Genomic DNA, 17,104 nt, shown 5'->3' with positions numbered 1-17,104 from the left:
TGTCTACAAAAACTAGCAAATATTTATATCCAAATTTTTCAGTTTTAATTTCTGTGAAGTCTACTTCCCAATACACACCTGGCCTCTCTCCACAGAGGCGAGCTCCTTTTGTAATCGGTTGACTGGGGGCATTGGTGAGCTGACAGGCTTTACAATTTTTAACAATGTCCTCAATGAGTTGATTTCCTTGCTTAATTTTTACTTCTGAGTGTCGGAGCAAGTCCTGCATTCTTCGGGTTCCCATGTGAGAGGCCCGATGGATTCTCTTAAGAATCCCCTTGCCCAATCTTTGTGGCAAGATAAGTTTCCCCTCACCAGTTTTCCATCAGTCTTTGTTTCCTTCTCTGTCTGGGGGTTTATAGGCCATGGGAATTTTCTTTATCCACTCCAAGTCTTCTTCGGAGTACTGAGGCTCAGGAGGCAAAGCTCATGGCCCTGGGTCTACTAGAGTCAATACTTCCGCTCTGGGCTGGAGGGCCGCCTCTTTGGGTGCCTGATCGGCCAAGTTATTTCTTTTGGTTATTGAATCAGTTCCCTTTTGATGGCCAAGGCAGTGCATAATGGCAATATTTGCTGGTTCCCATAAGGCCCGGATGAGGCTTAAATTTTCTTGTTTTTAATAGCCTTTCTCTCAGCTGTCAGCAGCCCCCTCTCTTGTTAAATGGCTCCATGGACATGCATGGTGGCAAAAGCATACTGACTGTCCGTGTAAATGTTTAGTCTCTTCCCTTTTCCCATCTGTAGGGCTTTTGTTAGTGCCACTAGTTCTGCTCTTTGTGCAGATGTTCCCTGGGGGAGTGCTTCTGCCCACACTATCTCAGTGTCCGTGGTGACTGCTGTGCCCGTGTAGCTTTTTCCATCTTGAATGAAACTGCTGCTGTCTGTGAACCAGGTATGCTCGTCATGTGATAGTGGTGAGTCCAACAAGTCTGGCCTGAGACTATATACTTGGGCCAGGATCTGCTCACAGTCATGCAGGGACATTTCCAGATCCAGATCCGGCAGCAGAATAGCTGGGTTTAATGCTATAGGTATGCAAAAGCTGATCCACGCGGGGTTAAATAACAAGGTCTGGTAATGGACCATGCGGGCATTGCTCATCCACTGGTCGGGCAGTTGCTTTAGCACCCCCTCGGAGCGTGTGGAGCCTTGGCCCGGTGTCTCTTTTCACACTCAATTTCACATTCTCTGTCCTTCCTTTCCTGTCTTTGTTCCTCTGTCTCTCTCTTATTACAAACCTTTTCTGCTGCAGCTACTAGATCTCTAATAGACTTCACCAAATCTGTCTAGAGCCTGCAACTTTCACTTTATGTCTGGAGCAGCTTGATTTATATAGGCAAACATAATCATCTGAGCTGTCTCCTGGGTCTCAAGATATTGACTAAAAGCTACCATGAGCCGCTCAAGATATGCTGCTGGACTTTCACTTCCTCCCTGTCTAACATCATAAACTTTGACCATATTAATAGGTTGGCAAGCCGCCACCTTGAGACCTGTGAACAAAGCCTGGTGATAGATGAGGAGTCACTCCCTACCTTCAACCATATTGTAGTCCCATGTTGGTTGGATCTCAGGAAAATAGGCAGTGATCAGGGCAGGATCCGTGATGGGTGCTCCTGTAGGGTCAGGGATGTTTCTGGGCCGCCTCTCAGATATGGTCTCTCTCTTTGGTGGTAAAAAGGACCTGCAAAAGCTGGCTACAATCATCCCAAGTGGGCTGGTGAGTAAAGAGAATAGTTTCAAGCAAACGAATTAAATCCTAGGGCTTCTCAGAAAAGGGGGCATTTCGGGTACGCCAATTGTATAGATCACTGGTAGAAAATGGCCAATATTGGAATTGCTGTCGACCATCCTCATCCACAGGACCTAAGGCACGTAAGGGAAAAACAGCTGCATTAGAAAGGGGTTGATCCCATGGTGTCGTCAAGTGACTGGCCCCTCAGAAACTTTAAGGGCAGGTGCCAAGGGTTTGGCTGCTGGTTCTATAACTCCCTCCTCCTCTTGATCATTCTCAGGCTCTGCAGAAGGAACCTGGGAAGGGGAGTTTGGGGGAGGAAACATTTCTTCTTCCAAGTTATCTCCCTGAAAAATCTGGGGGTACAATTTCTTTTCCTCTTTTTTAGTTTCTTTTTGTAAGTCTAGGGGGCTAGATGGAGTGTTGCCTATGGTTTCCAGTCCCATCAGTCATGCAGTCCAAAAACCAATAAACAGTACAAACAAAACACATGCAGGCCTGACAGTTTAAAAAAAAAAAAAGAAAAGCTTACGACGAAGTGGAGATCTCCCTAATTGGTCCACTGACTCCTGTAATGGGGAAGCAGGAGCAGACCCATAGTGGGCAAGTTGGGCCTCAGTTAGGAGGCCTTCTTGGTCAGTTCGGGCCCAACACCAAACCGCTCCATGCCCCACAATTCTCACAGTGGGGTTCCAAGGACCCCCCCCCCCCCCAACAAGAGCATGTGGAATGTCTCCCAGTTCCTCCAGGGTTGTGGTGTAAGCGTGTCCGCTTCGACAACCCTTTACACAATACGAATCGGAGCAGCCGTCCTCACAAAGGAAAACAAAAGTAAAACAGACAAACAGACAAACGACAGGACAAGACAAATTAACAAGACAAATTGACAGCGCTATTTTCTTACCTTTGGAGTCTGAGGTCTCGGGGGGGGGGGGGGGGGGTCTTTGGAGGGATCCCAGAAGAGCCCCCACATATATGTTGTGTCCAAGTTGCAGGACCCCACCAAGAAGACCACCAAGAGTCAGATGTTCCGAAATGCAAAAGCAAAGTGTTATTTAGACGAGCTGTAGCTCGGGCCTTGTCCTACACTCTGACGCAGCAGAGCCTAGGAGGAGAGCCCCGAGCTAAGGATTTGCAGGGCTTATAAAGGCACACAACCAGGTGTTTGGATTACCACCACAAGTTGCTCTGCTAGATGAGATAAACAAGTGACAAATGGTCACTGCCTCAAGAATGGAATTACTTTAACCCTTCACTTAGCTGTGCAGAAACCTTTTATATTTTAATGTAATATTCTTTGTTGTTTCCTATCTGTTGTGCCCCTGGGTTCTATTCAGGAAGTTCCTGCCTGTACCTATAGGTTCTGATGTCTCTCCTATTCTGTCTTGCAGTAGTTTCAGGTCTGATGTTGAGGAATTATATGTATTATACCAACAAAAATTAAAAAACTTGGCAAGGGTGAAGTTTGGGCAGACAAAGCAATTGCACATTTTCTTTTTGCCAGTCCTGGGGCTTGTACATATGACCATAACAGCCTAGGTGCTGTTCCTGAGCGTTTGTACTTTGTAATCTACCACTTGATTTCCACTTCTGGATTTTTTTGGTGTTTAATTGAAGAGTCTCATGGGTCCTGCCTAGGCTCACTTTGAACTGTGATCCTCAGATCTCAGCCTCCTGAATAGCTAGGATTACAGGCATGAGCCATGAGTGCCCAGCTGCAATAGCACATCAAAAATATACTTTTGTTGTTATTATTAAGGTGTTATTCAGAGATGTCAGGTAATGAGTACATTACCTGACTAAAAACATTAATACCAGTCCCCTTACACACACACACACACACACACACACACACACACACACACACACACACACTCCTAGCATCTGCTGCTACAGTTAGCACTGCATAAGAAAAAGGATAGTTCACAGCTTGGTACTGGCACAAGAACAGACGTGAGGACCAATGGAATAGAACTGAAAACCCAGAAATGAACCCACAGGCCTACAGCCACCTAATCTTTGATAAGGGAACTAAAAAAAATAGAATGGAAGAAAGACAGCCTTTTCAGTAAATGTTGCTGGCAAAACTGGTTAATCACCTGTAGAAAACTAAAGCTAGATCCTTAAATATCACCCTGCATCAGAATCAACTCCAAATGGATCAAAGACCTCAAAGCACATACCCTGAAAACATTACAGGAAGGAATAGGAGAAACCCCAGGGCTCATTGGCAGAGGCTGAAATTTTGTTAATAGAGACCTAGAAACACAACAAATCAAAGAACGGTTGCACAAATGGGATTGCATGAAACTGCAGAATTTCTGTGTGGCAAAGGACATAGTTAGCAAAATCAATAGAAAGCCCACGGATTGGGAGAAGATCTTCACTAGCCACACAATGGACAAGGTTCTCATATCTAAAATATACTTGGAACTCAAAAAATTAAATCCCACAACAACAAATCCTCAAAGAAACAACTGCCCAATAAATAAGTCTTTACTTAAAGAGAAACTTCTCTGAAGAGGAAATAAGAATGGCCAATAGACACATGAAGATATGCTCAACTTCTCTAGCCATAAAAGAAGTGCAAATCAAAACAACATTGAGATTCTACCTCATCTCAGTTAGAATGGTTATAATCAAGAACTCTAATAGCAACAGATGCTGGAGGGGATGTGGCCAACAGGGAACCCTACTGCATTGTCGGTGGGGTTGAACAAGAAACTTGTTCAACCAGTTTGGAGAGTAGTATGGAGGTTCCTCAGAAAACTCCACATAGAGCTCCCCTATGACCCAGCAATTTCACTTTTGGGCATTTACCCAAATGATCACAAACAAGGTCTTACTAAAGCTACCAGCATAACTATGTTTATCACAGCATTATTCACCATAGCTAAGATATGGAACCAACCCAGATGCCCCTCAGTAGTAGATGAATGAATCAAGAAAATGTGATATATATATACACAATGGAATTCTATGCCTCCATCAGAAAGAATGACATTGTCCCATTTGTTAGGAAATGGAAAGATTTGGAAAAAATGATATTAAGTGAAGTAAGCCAGGCCCAAAGAAACATAGATCCCATGGTTTCCCTTATTTGCAATAACTAGTATATGTCTGAGACAAGCAGAAATGGTCAGAGAAGTTGATGTTAGGCGAAATGAACCCCAAGATAAGGACTCAAATGTTTTTTCTTTCTTGCTATTGTTTCTAACATATTTATAAGATTATTTCTTTGTTACTTTGTATGTCCCTCACCCACAGTATAACCCCTGTTTTCACTATATTTGATGTTGGTATAATTTGTGGAGGGGAAGGGAAAAAACATATTGTTTAAATAGGGATACAGGTGGACCCATTGTAACAATGAGGTGTACAAGATGTTATGCCAAAAAAATGAACTTTACAACTTGGGGTGGGGTGGGGACGGGGAGATGGGAAGGAATTGGAAGGGGATACAAAGGAGGAGGCAACAATGCTTGATAAGAAATGTACTCATTACCTTCCTCAAGTAATTGTAGCCCCTCTGTATGGTATTTTCTCAATAAAAAAACATACCATATTAAGTGAACTAAGCCAGGCCCAAAGAAACATAGGTCCCATGGTTTCCCTTATTTTCAATAACTAGTATATGTCTAGGACAAGCAGAAAAGGTCAAAAGCTATGTACATATGACCATAAAATATGATGCTAAGCGAAATGAATGCCAAGATAGGGACACAAATACTTTTCTTTCTTTCCTGATATTGTTTTTTAATGTATTTATAATGTACTATGCAATTTTTTTGTTTCTTTGTATGTTTCTCCCCCCATGGTATGACCCCTGTTTTCACTGTATTTGATTCCAGTGCCCTGCATCTTGTGTACACTTCTCTAATTTGGGAGGGGAAGGAAAAAAACAAAATGCTTAAATAGGGATACAGGTTGATCCATTGTAACAATGAAATGTACAAGACACTGTGTTGAAAACAAACTTTAGAACTTTGTCAGGGGTGGGGGGTGAGAGTAGTTGTGGAGGTGGGAGGGAAGAGATGGTAGGGGAAAATCAAAGGAGGAGGTAACAATGCTCGATAGGAAATGTACTCATTACCTTGCTCATGTAACTTACCCCTCTGTACAGTATTTTTACAATAAAAATGTACAAAAATAAAATAAAAGCAGGACATACCTGCATGCCAGCTCTTGCTATCAAGAAAAAAACTAAAAAGAAAAAAAAAGGAAAAGGATAGTTCAATGTAATAAATTAGATAGTCCTTTACAAGAAATGAATCAGCACACATACCACACAGGTGCTCAGATACATGGATACACACACACAGACATGCACACAAGCACGTTTTCTTGTCTTGAGCTTGTCCGGGTTTAAATTTGGACATCACTGATCAGTCCATGGCTCTTCTGAAAACCTGGAGTGACATAAGCCCTTAGGCAAGTTGAGACCTTAGGTTCTATAGTGAGTAATGCTGGTGTGATATCAGTTTTATACTCTCTCCATTGCCTCTCAATGAGTTTTTTAAGCAGGAGAGTCACGACGCACTACTACAGACCAGGCATGAGTAAACAGAACACAGAAAAAAAAGTAGAACTCATGTAAAAAGATCATCACATTTCTTCATTAGTGTGTCTCCCTCTTGGCCTAGATTTTTATTTTTACCAGGATACAAATTCATTCATTCAACAAAGCATGTAATTGACCATTTTCAAGGTCCAGTGAATGTCCAATTTCATACAATTTGCTTCAAGTTAAAAGCATTGCTCAAGCCTGTTATATGTCCAGAGCCAGAAGTTTCAGTTAAAAGAATTTTGTGAGGAATTTGCAACAAAGTTTACTACATACGTAAAAATGTTTCCTACTTAATGTATTTGGAAGCAAACAACTTCTGATCTAGCTACCCTTTCAACTCTGTATACATTTTCTTTATCTTGTTCAAACAATTTATTGCTACTTGTTTCCTAATGACCCTACTGTGACATTTATATGCTATCTGCAAGAGTCTCATTATTGTCATTCATTTTCTCTACTAGTTAGTAATACTGTATTAATTTTGGTCAAGCATTCTCTTGTGGTATTATTATCCACAGTTACTTTACCAATTATTCTGCACCATGAAATACCAGGAATCATATTGTGGTTCTCCCTGGAAGAACTCCTGAAACCTTTTGCTCTGTTTGTGTCCTTGTTCCTAACATTCTTGAGCTTATTGTCATAGTTATTTAGTGAGATTTCTGGTACATAGACATTTCCTGTGTCTGGAATGTGTGTTAAATGACCAGCTGGCTCGGAAGTGGATGAGCTGAATGTTTTAACTGAACCAGTGTTGAAATTATTATCCTTTTGAATGGGAGATTACACAATGATAGTTTTGTGAATACTTAACCTTCAAGTGGTCAGATCTTCCTGACCAATTAAATCCTTTGGAGACTATAAATTGTATAGGAAATGGTAACAAGAGGTGGCTGGCAACAATTTATCCTAGAATGGATTGACAGCTAATAGGGTGAGAAGATGCAGCAAGTGAGCTCCAATAATTAATGATAGTATCTTTAGATATGTAGGAATGTGATGAGTTGAGTTGAACTGTCCTGATTAATATAGTTACAGGATCATAGACTTGAGAGTCTAGCAAAGACCTCCATGGGAGGATCTTCTCAAGCCTTCTTAAAAGACACCAGATTTTAGGAGATGAACAATTTTTAGATTGTCAAGGAACTATGTAAAGAAGCAAAGCTGTTATGTGCTTCCTTCCATCAAAATTTTGTGTTCCTCTATTGGCCAATAATATCATTCTCTCAATCAGTGATCAGTGACCCTTCTATGCCATACTGGAAATCTGGACTTTCCCACTTGTCTTCAGTTTCTTTTTCTCTCTTCTAGATGAATGCAGGGGCTAGACAAATATTTTCTTTCTTTCTTTCTTTCTTTTTTTTGCCGGTCGTGGGGCCTGAAGTTGGGGCCTGGGTGCTGTCCCTCAGCTCTTCAGATAAAGGCTAGAGGTCTTCCACTTGAGCCACAGTGCCACTTCCAGCTTTTTCTGCTTATGTGGTGCTGAGGAATTGAACCCAGGGCCTCATGCATGCAAGACAAGCACTCTACCACTGAGCCACCTTCCCAGTCCCATAGCCAAATATTTACTGCAAAGAGCCAGATAGTACATATTTTAGGCTTCAGAAGCCATGTAGTCTGTCTGAAGTATTTAACATTGCCTTTGTACTATGAAACAGCCATAGACAATATGTTAATTGATGGGTGGAACTGTGTCCCAATAACACTTTAGCAGATGCTAAAATTGGTTTGATTTGCAGGCTATCATTTAACATCCAATGTTCTACATCATACATTATCATAAAATATGAGTCTTATAACTATTCAACTTCCATGTGGCTAGAACTTCTCCATCAGCTAATTCTTTAGAACCTGTAAGTTTCATAGCACATACTCAATTGGAAGAAGGTAAAAGGAGATGTTTACTGAAACTTTCCCTGGATGATAGGGCATTGGAGGCTAAATTGGTGTCATGAGAAGATGCAGAAAATGAAGGAACATGATGGAGCAGTTTACATACTGCCTAGATTTTAGGACAATAGTTTTATTGTTGACTTGGGTGAGAACTCCTAAATCCCTTCCCCCCCCCTCCCCTCTCCCCCCCCCCCCCCCCCCGCTCTGTCTTGTACACAACTTTCCTATCCAGAAAATTTTAGCTTCTATAGAGTAAGGACCATTTGGGGCTTACCAATGTACTCAGAATTCTTAGTGGTATCTAGCACACACAAGGGGGTTGATAATTATTTGTTATTAGTTACACAACTTGCCTCCTTTCAATGTATGTTCTTATTGCTTCCCTAATCTCTTCTTTTTGTTTAGAACAATTTATTTTGCAAAGACAGATTACAACAATATCTTTTGTCCTATATGCTCTTGTTATAATGTCATATTGACTCCTCTCCCACAAGAGTTGGGATCCTAAAGATTACAAACGAAGATAGGGTAAAGCTACCAGTCTACTGCAGCAATATTCACCACCATAGCACTGGTCTGCCCAGATTCTCCTCAATGAATGAATGGATCAAGAAAATATGTTATATATATATATACATTATAATTTTACTCATCTATTAGAAAGAATGATATCATATCATTTGTAAAAGAAAAAATAGAAAGACTTGGAAAAAATTATGCTAAGTGAAGCAAGTCAGGCTCAGAGAGACAGGGGTGCATGCTTTCTCTTACACATGGAAGGAGTATTAGGCTTATAAACGTATACATAGATACATTGGGTGGTATACAAATGTATTAACTGAAACATGGTAGGTTCAAGGGAGATTTCAAATAGCAAAATTCCTTAAAAAGGCAACATTAAAGTTCAACAAAATAAAACACCAGGAATTAGGTACTCAAAGGAGTGGGGAAGGCTCCAGGGAAAAGGGGTAGATGAATGAAGAGAAGATGGGGAGAATGCAGTCAAGCATCTTAAAAAATGTGTATCTTACAAGACTAAGAAAACTGAGGAAAGAGGTGAGTAGGGGAGGGATGAGTAAGATGAAAGGGGGTGACATTGATCAAAGCATATTGTTTTCCTAAACTGCTTTGTTAAATAGCAGTTCCTTTGTACAACTACTTAGAATGACATTGCCCCATTTGTTAAGAAATGGAAAGACTTAGAAAAAATTACATTAAATGAAATAAGCCAGGCCAAAAGAAACATAGGTTCCATGGTTTCCCTTATTTGCAATAACTAGTATACATCTAGGATAATCTTACCAGACAAGCAGAAAAGGTCAAAAGCTATGTACATATGACCATATAAGATGATGTTAAGCGAAATGAACCCCAAGATAGGGACACAAGAGGTTTTAGCATTGTTGCTAAAATGTACCAAAATGTTGTTTTCACTGTATTTGATTCCAATGCCTGCATCTTGAATAAACATGTTTCTAATTTGATGAGGGGAAGGGAAATAACAAAATGTTGAAACAAGGATACAGGTTGACCCATTGTAACAACAAGATGTACCAGCACTACCTTGAAAATGAACTTTACAACTTGGGGAAGGGGAGGGAGGAGTTGGGGAGGTGGGGAGGGAAGGAATGGTAGGGGAAAAATAAAGGAGAGGATAGAATTCTCGATAGGAAATGTACTCATTACCTTACTCATGTAACTGTAACCCTTCTGTACAGTATCTTTACGATAGAAAAATAGAAAAAAAATAGTTGGAGTTGGACGCCTGTGTGCTTTTCCCTAGATGTGACATGGCTTTTATGGCACCAGAACTATCATGTAGATGCCTGAAGATACTTTGCAAGCCACCAAGCACTTAAATCCTCCATCTCTCCTCAGCTGTTCTAACTCTGGACATAGTGGGACTTTAATAGCATGGGCAATCCTGATCCAAGAGTCTTAAGAAGCTCTTCCTGAATTTCTGACCCTCAAAAACTGAGATAATAAAGTATGCTGTCTTAATCCACAAAGATTTTATGTAGCAACACTTATCTTCCTGAGGAGATGGCATTACATAGTAGCAAAGTGAAGATTTCAGATTCAGTGTTTGATTCTGTCCCAGCTTTCATACGTTGTAACTATGTGACATTGTGGAAGTTTCTTAGTAACAGATCTACTTTGTGATTTGCAAATATACTCATGATGATAATGTTTCAGCTCAGAATACAGGTGTTACAGGTTGGAAAAAGTTAATACACATGGAACACCTAGAATAGGGTTGATAAATAGTAAAGTCTTAGAGCATGGTATTATCATTCCCTCTCTAGTCAGGTAGAGATAGGATAATACAGGGGGATAGAAAATAAGAGAGGATAATAAAGGGAAGTATCATATCTCTGCAGATTACTCTTAAGTAGAAAAATTTGATGTTTCCATCCACTGCATGTCAGAGGTATATATCAGTAGACTGTTAGCTTTGTGGAAGTATCTTGTAACTCTCCAATTTTAATATTTAAGGAAGAATTGTTAATTTCCCAGCTCACTTCCAAAATATATACCTACTTTCTTATTTTAATACTCTTCTTGTTAAGTAAATGGTTCCAATATCAATCCATTAGATAGAAGTCATATGTAATCCCTCTAATCCTTAAAATCTGCTGTGTTGAAGCCATCCACCCACCAATAAGGAAAATTAATTAATCCCTAGTACCATTTTTATGTAAGCATATTGAATAAGCACATTTTTATGTAAGCACATGACTGTATTAGCTAATCATTTCTCTCTCTACTTTTCCATCCTCTTCCCCTTAATTCTCACTTCCCTAAGACATTTTTCAGCTTGCTGGTATTAATTTTGCCAAACTATATGGTAATTGTTCAAAGCGGTTACAGCACAGAAATCTACCCCTGCACATACATCACACATATACATGGCCCTATATGTGTTTCCACATTATATTTTAGATCTAACTTTCACATATGAGAGAAAATGTGCACCCCTTGTCTCTCTGAATGTGACATAGCTCACTCAATATTTTTTTTCCAGGTCTGTCCAATTCCCCACATAATATTCGTTCTGATAAATGAATAAAGTTTCATTGTGCTATATGTATATATGTAGGTAGACACACACATCGACAAACATTTTCATTGGTTGTATGTCATCTAGGGTGTTTCTATAATTTGGCTAATGTAAATAGTAAGGCAATGGACATGGATGTCCAGGCACATTTATTGTATCCTGATTTAAATGCTTTGAATAAATGACCAAGAATGGCATCACTGAATCACAGGGTAGGTCTGTTTTCAACTTTTTGAGGAATCTCTACACTGCCTTTTATAGTAGCTGTATTAGTTTATTCCTCCCAAAAGTGTAAAAGGATTCCTTTTAGGAATTTATTTTGTTTATGTGTGAGGCAGAACTCAAGTGTCCCCACCATCCCCCATAAATATCCATTTGAACCAGTACTATTATGAATATGAACTGGTAGTATGTTTATATACATATGTATGTACACATATGATTATATATCATATAATAATACATAATGTATAATTATATAAATGTATGTAAATATACCATCATTATCTAATACTATCTGTACATTACACATAATATATTAATATACATTATCTTCATATATACAATGTTAATATGTTGCAGTATAATATATAATTATATGTAATATATATCATATATAATATATAACATTATATTAATATATTATGTAAATATATTTTAGTATGCATAATAATGTATATTATAATATATAATTATATATAGATATATTCATATATAAACATATAAAACTATATATGACATAATATAATATATAATATATAATTATTGCATAATTATATAATCTACAATATCTTTAATATATTTATATTTATATAGATTATATAATATAATATACATACATATATAAGTATAATGTATGTTATATTTATAGGTATTATGTAGTTTGTATACAGCATCATATGATAAATATATATAATATAATAATTAAATATATATTTAGCAGTATTGTGGCTTAAACTCAGGGCCTCATGCTTGATAGATAGTTGCTCTCACACTTGAACCATACCTATACCCCTTTTTGCTTTAGTTATTTTTCAGGTAAGATCTTAAATTTTTTTCCCCAGGGCAGCATTAGACCATGATCCTCATACTTGTGGCCTCTGCATTGCTAAAATCACAGGTATATACTAGCATACTTGGTGTATTGATTGAGATGAGGAGTTACTGTGTCAATCTGAGGCTGGTCTCAGACCATAGTCTTCTCAACCTTTGCTGCCTGAGTAGTAGGATTATAGATATGATCCACTACATTTGGCCTGAACCAGCCCCCAAGTAGCTCTGCAGTGTATTCGGTCACAAGTCAAGTGTGTTTATACCTGTCAGTCTGTTTCTGAGCACTATTCTACTTTGTATCTATCTGTCCATATTTGAACACATGCCATTAAATCTTTTTTATTTTTGTTGGTGCCGGTCTTAGGACTTAAACTCAGACCCTGAGTGCTGTCCCTGAACTTATTTGCTCAAGGCTAGCCAGCATTCTACCACCTGAGCCACGACTCCATTTTCAGCATTTTGGTGGTTACTTGGAGATAAGAGTCTCATTAATGCTCCTACCTGGGCTTTGAACCACAATCCTCAGATTTCAGACTCTTAAGCAGCTAGGATTGCAGGTGTGACCCACTGTTACCTAGATGACGGTAAGTCTTGATTCAGTAAATTAAGACCTGCTTTTCTTCCTTTTACTTCTTTTCTTCTGTTTATCTTCATTTCCCTTTCCAATTCTTCTTTTATATTTCACCTCTTTTAGGACATAAACAGTGGAATATCCTTAGAATACTTTGTCTCTATTTTCTCAAGAATTTTGAGCTGACTTTTTTGTGTTTCAATTATACAGGTATATAACATCAGAAGGCATTACTATTACCATTTTATGCTATAAATATTCATTTGACATATTTACTGTTTCCATGTAACAAATGCATTGTTGAACTTCTTTCTGCAAGCATTTTCTTTTCCTGAAACATGTTTTTCTGTACAGTTATTCTTTTAATATCATTTGTTTGCTGATTGATTTTCTGTATTTGCTTGTTCGAATATGCATTTATTTTTCCTTCATTTTAATGGTTGTATACAAAATTCAACCATGTTGTATATATAGAAGTTTAATTCAATTTTGTCATTATAAACTATTTTGATATATGTATATCTTTTCAATTTATCAAATTCATTAATAATGAACCTTTGGATTGTTTCTAGGTTGAATTATTACATTTATTGTTTTGTGCTGATCCTGGGGCTTGAACTCAGGGCCTGGGCACTGTTCCTGAGCTTGTCAGCTTAAGGCTAGCACTCTACCACTTGATCCACAATTCTACTTTGGAGCTTTTGATAGTTGGAGGCAAGAGTTTCAGATGTTCCTGCTTGGGGTTGGCATTGAAATGTGATCCTCAGATCTCAGCCTCATTAATAGCTAGAATTACAGACAAGAGCCACTGGTACCCAGGTAGGTTGAATTATAAAGAATACTTCTATTCATATGTGCACATCTTTTGTCTGTGTGATTTTTTTTGTAAATCCTCTAGAAGGGAAACAAAATGCAATAATTTAAGGTATCAACTTTTTTTGTGTTCTGAAGTCAGTGTTCTACTTTCTTTAGGCTTTCATGTGTCTGTTGAGGAGTCAGTTATTCTTTTTAAAATATATTTATTGTTATTGTCTTAGTGATATGTACAGAGGGGTTACATACATCAGATAAAGAATGCATTTCTTTAACAATGTCACCCCTTCCTTCACTCTCTTCCAGATTTCCTTCCCATCCCAATTTACAAATTGCATAGTTCATTTTCAACAGTGACTAGTGAATATCACTGCTGTACTTGTTCACTCTTTGTCCCACTATATCTGTCCCCCCCTTAACATCCCAAAGACTGAAACGTAACCAACTAAGACAAAAGGAAATGAAAACAAAAACATTAACAAATAAAAACCCTCTCATTTCCATTTCCTAGATTTCATTTTGATAAATACTATTTTATATGTACATAGTTAGTGTCTCTGTGATCTTCTCCTAAGAATGTCCTCCTTTGGTCTCAATTTGTGTGAATGCCTAAAGACCTGCAAAATGTATCATGTTCTAGTGTATTTTTTTTTTTTTTACCATCCAGTGTGTTTACTTGTAGATTTATAGACACATTCTAGTTACCACAAATGAGGGGCACCATGCAACCTATGTTTCTTTGGATCTGGTTTACTTCACTTAATATAATTTTTTCCCAAGTCTTTCCATTTCCTTATGAAGGGTACAATATTATTCTTTCTGATGGATGACTAGAATTCTATTGTATGTATACTACATTTTCTTGATCCATTCATGCACTGAGGGACATCTGGGTTGATTTCATATCTTGGCTATTGTAAACAATGCTGCAATGAACATGGTTGTGGTGGTAGCTTTAGCTTTAGTGTCGCCTTGTTTGTACACTATTGGATAAATGCCCAGGAGTGGAGTTGCTGGGTCAAAGAGAAACTGTATGTTTAGTCTTTTGAGGAACTTTCATACTGCTTTCCAGAGTGGTTGAACAAGTTTACATGCCTACTGACAGTGTAGTAGTAGTGTTCCCTTTTGGCTACATTCCCCACCAGTATTTGTTATTGTTAGTTTTCTTGATAATGGCCATTCTAACTGGGGTAAGGTGGAGTCTCAATATTGTTTTGATTTGCAATTCTTTTATGGCCAGGGTTATTGAACATTTCTTCATGTGTTTGTGGCCAATAGTTGTTATTCTTGATGTCCCTATTCTAATTCTTTTCAGTGAGAAGACTGATTCTAAACAGCCTAATTGGTCATGGCCTAAAGATGGACCAAAGTGATCTTTTTAGAACATAAATAAAGTACTCTTTGGCAGCACAAACTTGTAATTTTTGCTATTGAGGGGGTGAAGGTGGGAAGATTGCAATTTGAAGTTTGCCCAGGTAAAAAACAAGAGACACTATCTGAAAATAAATGAAAGCCAAAAAGGGACATGGCTCAAGTATTAGTACAAACTTAGTTAATAAAGTCAAGGCCTGGTTTTCAAATCCCAGTATTATTAACAGATAGTCCATAATTCAACTTAACATAAGATGTTGAATCACTTTTCTATTGATCTTAATCATCAAAGTCCTTATTCTGGTTTTTCAGAACCATTTCCATCTGGCTACTGCATAAATTTCTAATCCTTCTTGTAACATTCTCCCCCTTGTTACCAATATTCTGTTCACAGTAGCCTCTTTACCTTTCAAAATAGCGGGACCATTCATATATTTTTTTTTCATTATTTTTGAAACAGAGTATTGTTATATAGCCAAAGCTGGTCTTGAACTTGAAGTCCTCCTGTCTTAGATTGTCAAGTACTTGGATTACAACCATGTCTGGCCATTCTTAACACTGATGACTCTTCTTAAATAGTCAAATTCTTAGATTAATTGGTAATTATTTGGTAATTTGCTTTCCATAACCATGTAGTCCATTTACTCCTTGTTTCATCATCTTGTTTGATGTTTCTGAGAGACTTAAGGTTCTTTTATTCAAACGTACAATAGTGTTCTCATGTATTTATCTCTCTTTCTCCCCACACTAAATTAAAACTCCACAGTTCAGAAGCTTTGTCTTTTTTGTATGTTTTTTATTGTAAAAATGCTGTACAGAGGATTTATAGTTACATGAGCAAGGTAATGAATATATTTTCTATTGAGCATTGTTGCCTCCTCCTTTGTTTTTCCCCTACCACCCTACCATCACTTCCCTCCCACCTCCACAACTACACCCCCCCCCCCAACGCCCTGTGGAAGCTGTAAAGTTTGTTTTCAACATAGTGTTTTGCACATCTCATTGTTGCAATGGGTCATCCTGTAGTGCATGCTGGTAATCAACGAGGAGGATGAGGCAGGAGGATCACCAGTTCGAGACCAGCTTTGTCTTTTATTTATCGCTGTTTTCTCAGGACTGAAAACAATAGCTGGCACAGTGTCACTACACAATAAGTATCCCAGAATCATAGAAAGTTGTAACAGCCACTTCCAGAAATGTTTTATATGGTTGATAACAAGAAACTGAATTTAGAGGGGTCAACCTGACCAAAAGTAATTTTATAGAACTATTTGATATGAGCAGTATTTCAGAAAGCACTTTCAACATATCATTACTTCTCTTTTTTCTGAACAAAAAGGGTGAGTAGCTTGGAATATAGCAACATATTTGATGAAAAGACTAAACACATATTTGACGAAAAGACTAAATTTTTAACTACGGATTTCACTTCTATTGAAATAGCCATCTTCTTGGTTGGGTAAAGATTTATAAAAGTGCATTCTTATTTAAAAATTTTCACATTATAATTTTGCTTTTGACTATGAAATATATCTAAGTTGTCATGGAATTGTTTTATCTTTGTATTTTATTAAGCAGGGTTTTATGAAACATTGAAGAGCCACCCAAGGACCTAGACTTCAGATTTTCTCCACAGGACCACACTTTCAGCTCCATGTTTTCTCTCCAAGTTCTTCCTGCCCTTTTTTTTTCCTCTGGTGGTGTCAAAAGTAGCAATGACCTGACTCAAGGGCAAGCAGGAGAAGCCACGTCAAAGTCTTGCAAAGTCAATAACCCTGCATAATTTCATTGACCACATTTAGTCCATCAGTCTTTTGAGAAATATTTATATTTCTTACCTTCCCTCATCCCCACTTGTTCACCAAGGAATTTAGTTTCTCTATTAAGTGGCTTAGCAAAGAAAGGAAGTGGCTAAGTGGAAATAATCATTTAAGAAAGACAGCCAAACCACAACTACACCTTGTTCTTTTAGAGCATGTCCTGTCCTGCCGTTTGAAGTTATGTAGGTTTTTCTATTTATGTCTGCTGTAGTGCTACCTG

This window comes from Dipodomys spectabilis, unplaced genomic scaffold, assembly GCF_019054845.1.
Source record: "Dipodomys spectabilis isolate Male_0828 unplaced genomic scaffold, ASM1905484v1 ptg000783l, whole genome shotgun sequence".
Taxonomy (NCBI): domain Eukaryota; kingdom Metazoa; phylum Chordata; class Mammalia; order Rodentia; family Heteromyidae; genus Dipodomys; species Dipodomys spectabilis.
This window is presented reverse-complemented; position numbering follows the sequence as displayed.